This window comes from Melozone crissalis, unplaced genomic scaffold (genome assembly GCF_028551555.1).
Source record: "Melozone crissalis strain CALT ecotype California unplaced genomic scaffold, PUWL_Pcris_2 ptg000105l_1, whole genome shotgun sequence".
NCBI lineage: Eukaryota > Metazoa > Chordata > Aves > Passeriformes > Passerellidae > Melozone > Melozone crissalis.
In genome coordinates, this window is record NW_026535882.1 from 1474300 (window position 1) to 1489939 (window position 15640).

The following is a 15640-nucleotide window of genomic DNA, read 5'->3' on the forward strand; positions in this document are numbered from 1 at the left end:
TGTGTGTGTGCCTGGGACCTGAACATGTTACTGCGTGGCTGAATTAAACATCTGTGGATACCATGCACAGCCCATTTTTGCTTCTTTATCCTGGGCTTTCCTAGCAGCTATTCAGGCTGCAACCCTGCAGCTGTGCCTGGTCACCGAAGACATCGGCAGGGATGGCCGAGAGTGAGTTCTGTGACAGGCAGAGCGAGCGCAAGGCACTGAGGCCCTGGAAGAAGCGTTGTGGGACCACACGCATCCCCTGTGGCTGCTGCGCCTGCAGCTTCAGCTCCCAGAGGCCGTGCAGGAAGCGGAAAGGCGGCAGCTGCCGCGGGTGTGGGCTCAGGCAGCGCAGCGCATTGGCAGCAGCTCCAGCACGCCCAGGGTCACCTGCACCGGCTGCAGTGTGGCCACGCCCACCTCCAGCAGCGGCTGCGGGCCAGGGAAAGCCGGCAAAGCCGCGGGAGGCCCTGGAATGCCACGGCTGCCCAGTACCGCAGGTTGTTCCCGCCCAGGCCAAGGGTCTGCAGGCGGTGGCAGAATGACCCACTCAGGAGATGAGGGAAGGGCCGTGGATGGATATTTATAGACAGCAGTAAAGCCTTTGACACTGGAGAACCTGGCTGCTCATGGATTGGACAGGGCAACTGTTTGCTGGATGAAAAACTGGCTGGTGCCCAAGCCCAGAGTGTGGTGGGGAATGGAACTAAATCCAGCTGGGGCCAGTGTAGCAGGACGTGTTCCCTGCCTCAAGAGCTTGCTAATTGGTGAAGTAAATCACTAAAGGCCACTTGTGTCATGGTTATTTGGGTGCCATGGAAGCAGCACTTGTAGCTGACAATAAACATCTTGCTGTGGAAGCAAGATTATGGAAAGATAAGCTGGAATTTCTGACAGACACTTTGCTTCACAATCTATTAAAGCTACACCAAACTTTCACAAAGTAGAAGTTTCTGCACATTCCCTGGAAATGTGTGGGGCTTTCCCCGCAAAGTTGGGATGCTGGTTTTGTGGTTCCTTTCTTGAGGGTTGAGTGAAAGGACTCTATGCACAGTCTTGCCAGTTTGGTGGTAAGTTACATTGACTCCTAATCTGTACTATTTCTTTCCTAGCTTTGATATAGGTACCTTAATGTTGTGAGCTGTTTCATGTAATCTACTAGTAGTTCTTCTGTTTTATACCATGTAGTAAGTAACTCTGTTCAAGACCTTTTGTCTATTATCTCCTGTCTATTCAATAAATAACTAATTTCATAATAGACCTGATCTGCCACTCTTAGAACTTGTGAGCCAGAGTGGTTTAGGTGCAGGCCACCTAATTCCAGCTGTACCCAAAAAATCTTAGTCTAAAACGTGGCTTGTCTGAAGCTCCCATTCTATCCATAACACCCAATTACTTGTGGGTGACCCCAGGAGTCAGTGCTGGGTCCAATCCTGTTCAACATCTTTACTGGTGATCTGGATGAGGGGATCAAGTGGAAGTCAAACTAAGTTGACAAATGACACCAACTTGTGTGGGAGTATGGATCTGCTGAAGGGCAGAAAGGCTCTGCAGAGGGATCAGGACAGGCTGCATCAAGAGGCTGAACCTGTCTTCTCCCCCATTGGGACGCCTATTGGGTAGGAATCATGCCCCAGGTGCCTCCACCTGAGGGACTGGAAAGGGCTGGAGCAGTTCCTGAGGGACTCACACGCCGCCCCCAGCCCATCTCTCCCAGGAGCTTTCTCATCAGGTTTTCTCTTGCTGTCTCTTCCTGAAGCGTGAGTGATGGAGCAGCCTGGGAGGGCACCTGGGGTCAGGCAAGGTTTCCTACCCCAAACCTCCCCCACTTTTAGTATCTCAGGCTGGTTTGGGTTGGAAGGGACTTCAAAGGTCATCTCAATCCACCCCCTGCCATGGGCAGGGACATCTTCCACAATCCCAGGTTGCTCCAAGCGCTGTCCAACCTGGCCTGGGACACTTCCAGGGATGGAGCAGCTGCAGCTTCTCTGGACAATCTGTGCCAGGGTCTCACTACCCTCACAGGGAGGAATTTCTTCCCAAAATCCCATCTAACCCTGTCCTCTGGCAGGTGAAAACCCTCACCCTCCATCCTGTCCCCTGACAAAGACCCTCCCCAGCTCTCCTGGAGGCCCCTTTTCTATATTACACTTTATCTCTCTATTAGATTTATACCTACATACATATCAGGCCAAAAAGTGGCTCAGGCAGTCCATGACTAGTTGTGGCCACAACTTTTGGGGGTGTGGGAGAGTGCTGGGGGTTTGGGCAGATCTATGGGTTATTTTAGAGAGCCTCAGGAGCTTGTAAAGGGAGGTTTGGGAGGGTCCTGAGGGTTTATAGGGTGTTTTTTGGGGAGGGGGAGCTATGGAGCTTTTCGAGGGGATTCTGAGGGTATTTGGGATCTACTGGGGAGTCTGTAGGGGATTGAGGGGGTCTCTGGTGTTTTCGGGGGGGAGAGGGTACAGGAGTGTATACTCCAGGTCCCCAGATCCTCCCAACCTGTTCTTCATCAGACAGGATTTATCTCCACCTGTCAGGGAAGTTCACCACACAGACTCAGTTCCTGATTCCCATGAAATTTTGATGTGCACAACATGCAGGAATGTTTTTCCTGCAATTTCCCTGGCTGCAAGTGGGACCACGGGAGTGGCACGAAAAAGTGCAGAGGCCTGTCCATCCTCCACATCGGCAATTGCAGTTTTGATTCAAATTTTAATTAAAGGCTGAAGTGTTGCTGATACTGCGATAGAGTCAGAGTCTTTCTCTACATTGTTGTCATCACGCCAATTCCCAGGAGACACTCGAGGGGCGCTTGGAGGCCAGCTGGGGGTGCTTGTGGGATCATTAATGGATCTGTAGGGGCGCTTAGGGGGCGGGGAGGCAGTTGGAGAGCATTTGGAAGTCCGAGGGGACACACAGGGGGCATTTGGGGGGCAAGTAGGGGGCGGGAGGACTTCGGGACTCTGAGGGGCACTTGGGGGTCAGGAGAGGGAAAATGGGGGTACCTACGGGGCCCCAGGGCGCACTCACGGTTCAGGGGAGCACTTGGGGAGCAGCTGGGACGGTGCTTAGGGGACAGTCCCGGCCCTGACGGGCCTCTCGCGGGCCGCGGGGCATGACAGGAACCGCAGTTCCGGCTCTATCGGCGTCCTACGGGGCCCCGCGGTCTTTCGGGAGTTGTAGTCCAGGAAGTGAGTAAACTGGCGCGGAACCAGCGGCCAGTGAGAGACGGGGAGGGGAAGCACGAGGGATTTTTGGGGGCTTAGGGGGAGCTTCTGACGCTCCCATAACCCCCCCCCCCCCCAGCACCCTCAGGGGCATAGGGACACCAGAACCCCCTGCCGCCATGTCGGCCATGTGAAGGTGAAGACAGGTGAGCCCCACTCCCACGGGTTTGGGGGTTCCCCGCCCTGATGCTCCAAATAAATCCCGAGGTGCCCCTATAGACTTCCTAGTCCCCATAGACCTCCCAATACTGTCCTGGGCCCCCCAAAACATCCCACAGACCCCCGGACCATTAAAGACTCCTCAAAGCCCTACCTGGACCCCAATACCTTTCACAGATTTTCCTCAACACTCCTAGAGTCTCCCCCAAAAATCCCACAGACCTCTTCTAGATGCCCTATTGTAATATATGGTAGAAATAATTCATGCTATTAAAGAATGTATGTTATAAAAGATTGTAAAATCAAAAAAGTGTCTCTGACCACCCCGGCTATTCAGATTCCAACAAATTCCCGGACACAGATAAGGTAGCGATGGATCCGGCACTTTAGCGTAAGAATAGATGCTCCCAGGGCAATGATCTCTGGTTTCTTGAGTCCTCTGAAACTGGAAACCGCCTAAGAGCAATCATCGCCTTGCCCATTTCATCAATCAAGATAGCCAGTGACGCCAGACTTATTCATCTGGATACATGGCTTCCCTGGAGCCCATCAGTGCTGACTATGAACCTGGAGCTGATCTTTGTCCAGCTCTGCCCATTGAAAAGAACAACAATGAATGTGAAGAATTAAAAAAGAAATTGGGCCTCTTTTGCCTCAGGCACGATAAACTATATAAAACCTAGCCGCAAGAAGCGGCATGTGTGAACAGAGGGAGGTCTGATGTGATAGAGGTCAGATCTGTGTTCACCCAGCACCGACCCCGGGCTCGACACTGTCTCTTTGGCTGTGGTGGTTTCGGAGACCGAAATTCAGTCGCGCAGAAAGATTATTAAATCTTTTTGAAATTTTTGATAATTTGGCTCACAATTGATCATTTATAACAATCTGGTGAAAACTGACGTGATTTGAATTTGAGGTTTGGGGGAAGAGCCACCATATCCCATCTTGTGCCATCCCTAAGAAAAACACCGAAAATAACTAAAAAACTGTTATTTTATGGGAAAAATCCATGTGAGTCCTGGGATGTCTCCAGAAGACTCAAATAACCTCCAAATTACCCAAAAATGTCTTTTTTCAGCACATGGAAACCTCTTGGGGCTTATTTTGGTCCCCACTGCCTCAAAATCAACTCCAAACATTTGAAACAATAAAATTTTTGCCCAAAATTCTCCACATTTGGAACAAAATGGATTTCCTTCCCAAATTATCCCTTTTTGGGTAAAATATATTTTTCCCCCAATCTCCACCCCCCCACTTTCCCCCCCTGCCTCTATTGGTCAAAATGGCATTAAACAGGATTAAACACTCCCTTGAGGCCACATCGGAGTCTACATCTATATCACGTTCCCTCTAAAAACAAAGGAATTTTAACTAAAATCACCTAGATTCACGTCAAAATTGAGTTAAAAATGCTGATACAGCATTCTCACCAACCCCTGCCCTTGATGTCACCTCAATACCCCATTTCCACCAAATCCACAATAAAACTTCATGGAAAGGATGAATTTTCCCCCAAATCCCCTCAGTTTCAGTCAAAATGGGTAGTTTTGTGCCCAACATCCCCCAAATTCAGATCAAAATGGGGCTCAACATCCAGGAAAACCCTTCATTCACCTTGTCCCATACAAACCCTCCCAAATGCTGAATTTGACCTCAAAAAGGTGAAGAAGAAACCCACCAATTTTTGGGCATGACGAGGACAAAAAAACCTGAAATTTGGGAGAAAGATGCACAAAAAGAGCAAACCCATGAGACTTGGGAAAAGAAGTGTTTAAAACCCAACATTTTGAAAGAAAAAGGGCTAAAATTATGAAACTTGTGGGGGAAAGGGGGCCAAAGTCATATAATTCGGGAAGGGAAAGGGCAAAAAAAATCTGAAATTTGGGCAGAAAAAATCCTCAATTTCTGCCCATCACCAAACAACAAGGAAAACCAGGAATAAACAGGGAATTAAGCCTCCCCACTCTTCCCCACTCACCAGCCCCTTGGCAGTTCAATTCCCGGGCCCCTTCAGACACAGAATGTTTGTCCCAAAGTCACTCTTTTTATACCCAAATAAAAAATACCCAAGACACAGCCAAACCATACAGATTTGGGCAGATTCAGCAGAATTTCAGGATGGGGGCCGGGGGAGGAAAGCAAGGGGGCATGACTCAAAGTTCCAGAGAATTTGGGATCTGGCAGCTGGATCTTGTCAGGGATAGGAAATGCTGGGAGTGGAACTCACAGGACATCTTGATGGATGTAACTGACAGGGATGTTGTGACAGGTGTGGAACCACAGGAATGTCATAACAGGTGTGGCACCCACAGCAATCATGCCAAATTCCCTGAACTCCCAGAATTGCTGTCCCCATGGTACCTTCTGGCCCCATGACATTGGGGAAAGGACAAGCCAAGTCCAGATGTTTTTTATCAAAAATTAATGATCCAAGTCCCAGCGGGGAATTATAGGGAATGGGAAATTCTGGCCCAAATGACTGAAAAAGCTGAAGAAAACCAGCTGGAGCCAGGAGAGACAATGGTAAACAGGGAATTAAAGGGCCTTTGCCTTAAAATGAAGACATAAAAATGGGGAAACCCTGAACACCACAGAGATCCTCAAAACTGTCCAGAGACAGAGACCCCACCACCAAAGCCATCCAGGGACCTCCAAAACTACATGGGGATCCCCCCAAACTACCCAGGGATCCCCTCAGCCCTCTGAACCTCCCAAACCACAGGGTCCCTCTGGGGAGATGGGGGTCCCTGGAAGGGTTTTGGGGCTCCTGATAAATGACACGAAAAAGAGAAATTTTCAGTTGCCCTGAAGATGCTGGATGGAGCTTAAAGACAACTGGCAGAAAAGTTGAAATGATTTAAAGGCATGGACAGAGCATCGCAAGCACAGCTGGAGCCAGTGGACAAATAGGTAATGAGGAATATAGTGGGGTTTTTGTCAAGTTATGTAACAAGAAGTAACAGTGCACGCTCAAGGGAAACGTTCAAGGAAAGGTCACGTGTAATATGGAAGCATTCCGTGAATATGACCACCAGAGACCTGTTCGTGGCCCGTACAGGACCATACCCTGTGGCAAAGTTTCACCGCACACATCAGATTAAAGGAGAAGTCCTTCAGTGTGTCCTGCACAGATAAAGAATGCCTGCTTTCTAATGCTTCAAATTGTGTTAGAAAGTTTATTTGCCAGCCAATTTTTCTATCATTCCCTTGAATGGGGTTACAGATCTAAGGGGAGCTGAGAGAGTCCTGTCAGGATCTGGGAGTCCCTGGGAAGGTTTGGAGTTTCTAGGCAAGATTTGGAAGGTTCCATGGGGGATATGAAGGGTCTCTGTCAGTGGGATCCCAGCTCTCTGCCACTTTAACCAACCCGAGGGCCTCCCAAACCACATGGGGATCCCCTTGACCCTCCTGCACCAGTCCCTTCTAGGATGTCCAGAACCACACCAACCTCCCTCCACCCCAAGACTTTCCCTGGGGATCCCAAACAACCTCTCTGAGATCCTCAAAACCACCCCAGTGAACCCCCAGAACTCCCTGGGCATCTCTCAGTGTCCCCAGACCCCCAAACCCCTCCAGGAATCCCCAAAGCCCTCCCCAGGACACCTCCCCTCCCCCGCCTTCCCCCTCCCCCGCTTCCCATTGGCTCCAGCGCCCGCCCGTCTCCGTCCTGAACCAACCATCACCCAAGCTCCGAGCGCTGGGGTGAAACCAAACGAGAGCGCGGGCAATGGAGCGGGTCAGGCCTGAGGGCTCCGGAGGCGACCGAGGGGGAAATTTGAGGGGCTCGGGACGGTCCCGCGTCACTTCTCGCATACCTCCCGCAGAGGCTCAGCCTGGAGCAACGAACGGAGCGTCCGGTGCAAAGGAGGTGGGAGAGCAGCCCGGCCTCAAGTGTCCCTCGGGATCCCCAAGTGCCCACTGAAGGCTCCAGTCTGCTCCCCCGTTCCCTCAAGTGTTCCTTTAAGGACTCCAAGTGCTCCCCAGACCCCTAAGTGCCTGCCAATTCCCTCCCTTCTGCCCGTGTTCCCCAAGAGCGCCTTGAGGACCCCCAACTACCCCACCCGATCGCAGGTGATGCCCCGGACCCGCCATTCTGCCCATAAGTGCATCCTGCAGCCCCTCAAACTCCTCCCGAGACCACCAGCCCTGTGGGGTCACTGCAGGGTCAGCATTTCGGGGGTCCTCGCCCCTCCCCAACCCCCTCCTCCTGCCCCGCCAGGCCCTGCTCAGGCCCCGCCCCTGCGGGCTGTAAGGGGCGGAGCCAAACAGAGGCTTCGCCCCCCTGAAGCTCCACCCTCGATGATCCCCTTGTCCAATGGTGCTTGAGGTGACGCCAAGGGGAGGAGCCAGCACTGGACACGCCCCTGGTGGGCAGGGCCCTGCTGAGCTCTGCTGCTTCCCGGGGTTCCCTGCAGGGAGTGTCACGGGGGAGGTCACCTGATACCCCCAGCACCCTGCAGGGGGCAGTGCCCAGGCAGTCACGTGACCCACCTGAGGCACTTCTGCAAGCACCAGGGGGCGTCTTCCCCCCAGGCTGTCTCCCAGGAACCCTTGTGGCAGGATCCATGGTGGAGGCCACATGACTCCCACAAGACCCTCTGGCCAATGGGAAGCAGCTCTCTGGATACCCTGCAGGGGGCACTATGCTCACAGTCCCGCGACTCCCACCATGCCCCGCGGCAAATCAGCAGCAGCTGCTGTGCCCCTCTGCACCAGGGGCTGCCACCCAATGGGAAGCAAGACTCCCATGAGCTTTGCTGCAGGAACCATTTTGGTGGTCACATGACGGCCTCCGGGCTCTGTGGTGTGCACCATGTTGGAAGCCACGCGGCTCCCAGGATGCCCTGCGGCCTGCAAGGGAGGCGCTTCCTGAGCCCCCGCACCAGGGAGGGCCCAGATTCAGGTCACGTAACCCCCGTGAGGCCCCCCCCCCCCCCTCCAGCTAATCAGGAGCCATGCACATGATGCCCTACAGGGGGCGCCATGGCAGCAGCGTCTAGGTGAGGAACCAGAGGAGCCCTTGAGGGTCATGGGGTCACTTGTGAGCAAGGAGCCCGGTTGAGGGCCATGGGGTCACTTGTGGGTCATTGGGTCATTTGAGGGTCATGGGGGGGTGCTTGTCAGCCAGGGAGTCAATCAAAGGCTGGTGGCTGCTGAGGGTCATGAGGCACCTTTGTGGGGCTGGGCGGCCCTTTTGTGGGTCAGAGGGGTCACTGATGGGCCTGGATGTGCCCTTCTGGGCTCACGTGGTAATTTGTGGGCCGGGGCGGTCACTTGTGGGGTGGGGGGGAAGTTGTGGGTCACCGGTCACTCGAGGGGCTGAGGGGGCACTTGTGGGCTAGGGAAACACTTCTGGCAAAGGAAATCTCTTGTGGGGATGGGAGAACACTTGTGGGACTGCCACCCCCCGTGACATGCAGCCCCCTCAGGCCCTCTTGGGGACCTCCTCCTCCTCTGGATGCTGCGATGCCACTGCCGGGCCATAAGGGGACGCCTTTGGTAAGACAACCCCACCTCCAAATTTCAGGCCTCTGCCCCTGCGCCTCCCCCAGGTCCCTCTAACTCCCCATTTGCTCTCTCTTCCCTCTCCCAGGGCCATCGAGACACTCCTGGAATGCCCACCTGGGCACCCCCAGCCCATGGTGGGGCCAATAAAGCAGTGACACCCCAAAATTGCACCTGGGACGTGGGGAGACCCCCAAAACTCCCTCCCTTATCTCCCCCACCTTTGGGATTGCCTCCAATCCCCTCTCTCTCCAAATGTCCCCAAGAGCATTTGGGGGCTTCTGGGGGCTCAAAAGCGCCTGTTGGTCGGGCGCTGGGTGTCTCTAGGGGGTCTCTGAGGGTCTTTGGCGTGTTTGGAGGGGCTCTGAGGCTGAGGAAGGGATTTGGGGGGTTTATCGGGAGAGGCTGGAAGTGCACTGGGTGTCTCTCGGGCACCTAGAAGAGGTCTGTGGGATTTTTGGGGGAGACCCTAGGAGTGTTGAGGAAAATCTGTGAAAGGTATTTGGCGTCCAGGTAGGGCTTTTGGGAGTCTTTAGCGGTCCGGGGTTGTAGGGGATATTTTGGGGGGCCCAGGACAGTATTGGGAGGTCTATGGGGACTAGGAAGTCTATAGTAGGGGCGCCTCGGGATTTATTGGGAGCATCAGGGCGGGGAACCCCCAAACCCGTGGGAGTGGGGCTCACCTCTCTTCTTCACCTTCACACGGCCGACATGGTGGCAGGGGGTTCTGGTATCCCCATGCCCCTGAGGGTGCTGGGGGGGGGGGGGGGGTTATGGGGGCGTCAGAAGCTCCCCCTAAGCCCCCAAAAATCCCTCGTGCTTCCCCTCCCCGTCTCTCACTGGCCGCTGGTTCCGCGCCAGTTTACTCACTTCCTGGACTACAACTCCCGAAAGACCGCGGGGCCCCGTAGGACGCCGATAGAGCCGGAACTGCGGTTCCTGTCATGCCCCGCGGCCCGCGAGAGGCCCGTCAGGGCCGGGACTGTCCCCTAAGCACCGTCCCAGCTGCTCCCCAAGTGCTCCCCTGAACCGTGAGTGCGCCCTGGGGCCCCGTAGGTACCCCCATTTTCCCTCTCCTGACCCCCAAGTGCCCCTCAGAGTCCCGAAGTCCTCCCGCCCCCTACTTGCCCCCCAAATGCCCCCTGTGTGTCCCCTCGGACTTCCAAATGCTCTCCAACTGCCTCCCCGCCCCCTAAGCGCCCCTACAGATCCATTAATGATCCCACAAGCACCCCCAGCTGGCCTCCAAGCGCCCCTCGAGTGTCTCCTGGGAATTGGCGTGATGACAACAATGTAGAGAAAGACTCTGACTCTATCGCAGTATCAGCAACACTTCAGCCTTTAATTAAAATTTGAATCAAAACTGCAATTGCCGATGTGGAGGATGGACAGGCCTCTGCACTTTTTCGTGCCACTCCCGTGGTCCCACTTGCAGCCAGGGAAATTGCAGGAAAAACATTCCTGCATGTTGTGCACATCAAAATTTCATGGGAATCAGGAACTGAGTCTGTGTGGTGAACTTCCCTGACAGGTGGAGATAAATCCTGTCTGATGAAGAACAGGTTGGGAGGATCTGGGGACCTGGAGTATACACTCCTGTACCCTCTCCCCCCCGAAAACACCAGAGACCCCCTCAATCCCCTACAGACTCCCCAGTAGATCCCAAATACCCTCAGAATCCCCTCGAAAAGCTCCATAGCTCCCCCTCCCCAAAAAACACCCTATAAACCCTCAGGACCCTCCCAAACCTCCCTTTACAAGCTCCTGAGGCTCTCTAAAATAACCCATAGATCTGCCCAAACCCCCAGCACTCTCCCACACCCCCAAAAGTTGTGGCCACAACTAGTCATGGACTGCCTGAGCCACTTTTTGGCCTGATATGTATGTAGGTATAAATCTAATAGAGAGATAAAGTGTAATATAGAAAAGGGGCCTCCAGGAGAGCTGGGGAGGGTCTTTGTCAGGGGACAGGATGGAGGGTGAGGGTTTTCACCTGCCAGAGGACAGGGTTAGATGGGATTTTGGGAAGAAATTCCTCCCTGTGAGGGTAGTGAGACCCTGGCACAGATTGTCCAGAGAAGCTGCAGCTGCTCCATCCCTGGAAGTGTCCCAGGCCAGGTTGGACAGCGCTTGGAGCAACCTGGGATTGTGGAAGATGTCCCTGCCCATGGCAGGGGGTGGATTGAGATGACCTTTGAAGTCCCTTCCAACCCAAACCAGCCTGAGATACTAAAAGTGGGGGAGGTTTGGGGTAGGAAACCTTGCCTGACCCCAGGTGCCCTCCCAGGCTGCTCCATCACTCACGCTTCAGGAAGAGACAGCAAGAGAAAACCTGATGAGAAAGCTCCTGGGAGAGATGGGCTGGGGGCGGCGTGTGAGTCCCTCAGGAACTGCTCCAGCCCTTTCCAGTCCCTCAGGTGGAGGCACCTGGGGCATGATTCCTACCCAATAGGCGTCCCAATGGGGGAGAAGACAGGTTCAGCCTCTTGATGCAGCCTGTCCTGATCCCTCTGCAGAGCCTTTCTGCCCTTCAGCAGATCCATACTCCCACACAAGTTGGTGTCATTTGTCAACTTAGTTTGACTTCCACTTGATCCCCTCATCCAGATCACCAGTAAAGATGTTGAACAGGATTGGACCCAGCACTGACTCCTGGGGTCACCCACAAGTAATTGGGTGTTATGGATAGAATGGGAGCTTCAGACAAGCCACGTTTTAGACTAAGATTTTTTGGGTACAGCTGGAATTAGGTGGCCTGCACCTAAACCACTCTGGCTCACAAGTTCTAAGAGTGGCAGATCAGGTCTATTATGAAATTAGTTATTTATTGAATAGACAGGAGATAATAGACAAAAGGTCTTGAACAGAGTTACTTACTACATGGTATAAAACAGAAGAACTACTAGTAGATTACATGAAACAGCTCACAACATTAAGGTACCTATATCAAAGCTAGGAAAGAAATAGTACAGATTAGGAGTCAATGTAACTTACCACCAAACTGGCAAGACTGTGCATAGAGTCCTTTCACTCAACCCTCAAGAAAGGAACCACAAAACCAGCATCCCAACTTTGCGGGGAAAGCCCCACACATTTCCAGGGAATGTGCAGAAACTTCTACTTTGTGAAAGTTTGGTGTAGCTTTAATAGATTGTGAAGCAAAGTGTCTGTCAGAAATTCCAGCTTATCTTTCCATAATCTTGCTTCCACAGCAAGATGTTTATTGTCAGCTACAAGTGCTGCTTCCATGGCACCCAAATAACCATGACACAAGTGGCCTTTAGTGATTTACTTCACCAATTAGCAAGCTCTTGAGGCAGGGAACACGTCCTGCTACATTGGCCCCAGCTGGATTTAGTTCCATTCCCCACCACACTCTGGGCTTGGGCATCAGCCAGTTTTTCATCCAGCAAACAGTTGCCCTGTCCAATCCATGAGCAGCCAGGTTCTCCAGTGTCAAAGGCTTTACTGCTGTCTATAAATATCCATCCACGGCCCTTCCCTCATCTCCTGAGTGGGTCATTCTGCCACCGCCTGCAGACCCTTGGCCTGGGCGGGAACAACCTGCGGTACTGGGCAGCCGTGGCATTCCAGGGCCTCCCGCGGCTTTGCCGGCTTTCCCTGGCCCGCAGCCGCTGCTGGAGGTGGGCGTGGCCACACTGCAGCCGGTGCAGGTGACCCTGGGCGTGCTGGAGCTGCTGCCAATGCGCTGCGCTGCCTGAGCCCACACCCGCGGCAGCTGCCGCCTTTCCGCTTCCTGCACGGCCTCTGGGAGCTGAAGCTGCAGGCGCAGCAGCCACAGGGGATGCGTGTGGTCCCACAACGCTTCTTCCAGGGCCTCAGTGCCTTGTGCTCGCTCTGCCTGTCACAGAACTCGCTCTCGGCCATCCCTGCCGATGTCTTCGGTGACCAGGCACAGCTGCAGGGTTGCAGCCTGAATAGCTGCTAGGAAAGCCCAGGATAAAGAAGCAAAAATGGGCTGTGCATGGTATCCACAGATGTTTAATTCAGCCACGCAGTAACATGTTCAGGTCCCAGGCACACACACATGGAGGGTCCAGGTTTCTTTCTCCCCAGGGGCCCGGGGTCACTCTGATCTCCGGGCAGTACAAAGAGAAGGGCCAATCAGGGAATAGGGAGGGAGTGCCTCAGGGGCACGGGGGAAGGAAGGAGCCAATGGGGTCTTATCGGCTTTTTGGGTGAAGCTTCTTGTGTTTCCCCAACCATTGGGATGCCTCTCAGGGTCTCCACAACTCCCTGTTTTGATTTTATTCTGAAAGCTTCTCTGAAGGATCAACTGGATCAACAGAAAATGACAAAAACAATCAAAAACATCCATAAGACAATTTTCAAAATGCAACCAATTTTGAGTCACCAGTGTCCAATTATATTTTCTTACAGCTGGCAGGACGGCTGCTGGGTTTTCTTAGTATGGTTTATCTGGAAACTAAGTCATGAGAAGATTCTTTCAGCAGGGACTTGTTCTCTGCCACCTGTGGCAGTGTTGTTGGCTGTGACTGGCTCTGTACGAGGTAGTGTGCGTGGTGGTGTGCCTGTTGGAAATTCCAAAATAGAAATTATTAACTTTTAAGAAAAAGAGGGTTACTTTAGGGAAACATTATTTTCTTTCCCTCCCAATCTCGCTCCCTCTGGTATTATGAAGGAACTCTGGGGAAAGGGATTAGTGGAATTAGTGGAGGGAGGCCATGGAAGGGGGGAAAAGGAGGTAGGAATTTGTGGGAACATAAAAAAGGGGTAGTAGGACAATGGAAAGGAAAAGGGGAAAGTGAGAGAGGGGCAGGGAGGCCACAGGAGTTGGGGAAGGGTATTAGAAGAAGTGCGACTTATGTGATTGGAAGGTTCAGTCATTGTACTTTACCATGGGAAGGAAAGCACATAGCCCCAGTGGTTTAGGTGCAAGTTACAGGTTGCCCTAGCAGGGTAATGATCAGCAAAAGCTTTCTGATCTGGCAGCTTTTGTATGAGAGTCATCTTTGGGCATATATAATATCAGAGGTGGTATCCACATTTTAATGATGGGCTTCTGGATGAGAGTGAGAGTTCTCTTCTGTAGGAAGGAAAGCATGTAGCCCCAGTGTTTGCGGTGCTGATGAGAGGCTGCACAGGGGAGGTAAAGGCCAGCCAAGACCTCTCTATCATGGCACCTTTTTGGTGGGAGAAATCCTTGGACATTGGAAGTATTATCTAACTTGGGTAATGGGTAAAATCCCTGGTCATATTCAATTAATTGCACTTACAACTGAAAAGCATGTGTGATGTAGAATGCATGTCCTAAGTTACTATACTTATTATCTTAAATAAAAGAAGTGACTCTACCCTGTGGGTTGAACTTGTTAATATGTGAACCAAATTTGCTTCTTGCTGGCAGTGATTACTCCTGCAATAAGGATAAGCTGTCCTCCAATGGTTAACTTGATCCTCAGTGGGGATGTGCTGGAATCATTACTGATATCATTCCTGGATAGAAAAAACAGTATGGGTCTCAGCAGCATTAGCCTGAACAGGTTACCCCTTAGTGGCTCAAGTTGTTAATGACAAAATTCCTTTTTCCCACTCAGAATCTCTCTGTTCCATCTCTTTAAATGTGGTTGAGTTGAATAGTGAATATTTCTTTGGTCTTTCATGGTGTTAGGCCTTGACATTCTTCAGGAGGAATCTCAACTTCAACTTTATGAAGTGCTTGTCCACTGCTGTTGCTGCTTCCTGTGTTTTCAGGGGGATCTCCTGCAATTTGAGTTGTCCTCCCTGGGTAGCATGCTCTCCTAATTTGAGCTATGAGTTCCGCAAAGTTTAGTACAGCAGTGATTGTAGATGTGGTACTGGTGTTCAACTGCCTGTTATAAATCATAAGCCACAACTGTATGTTCAGCTCTTTCGTGAGCCAGACCCTAAGAGCGGCTCAGTTGGTCTGAGCATGGTGCTGAACCACAGTTGTTGGTTCAATCTGTGTATGGCCCATTCACTTAACAGCTGGACTTGATGATCTTTGTGGGTCCCTTTCAACTCAGAATATTCTGTGATCTGTGACATAATGGCAATGCCAACAGCGAACATTGGCTAAACACTGGCATGTTCTATGTGGCTGGAGTGTTAAAATGATCACTGGCCACTGTCTCTGACAGGAGAGATAGGAGTGTGACTGAGTGATTGTACCTTTTTCCTTTTAATCTGTCACCACCTCATCAATGCCCAAGCACACGGGTGCTTGTATTGTGGCTGTTAGGTTTGCAGTAATTGGGTATTCAACTCTTAGTGGGGCCACATTGGCCAGAACTTCAGAAATTCCACTTCTCCCTGCTGCAAAAATCCAGCACGGGGACACACTAGCAGTCTTTGGATCAGGGAGTGCAGGTGCCATGTGGAGTCAGCACAGTCTCTGGATTCCTTTTAGGGTTTGGGCTAATGTGCAGACATTAACATTGATTCACTGACATCAGGCAGACAACAGACTTAAACGTTCAGAATATCAAAACCCTAAATATTGTCATTGTGATCTTTGATTGCAAAGCAAGTAGCCAATATCCACTTCTCATCCAGGACCCATAAATTAACCATAGCAGCTTGACAGATAACATGTGCTCCATTTACTAAAGTGATGTTAACTCTTAGCGTCTGGGTCATACACCCAACTTCTTGGCGTCCTGCTTCATTACTACTGAATGCTGTGTTCCTATATCTATTAGAAATGTAATTAATCATTGACAAGAACCAACTGGAATCTGGATGTGTGAGTCATTAGT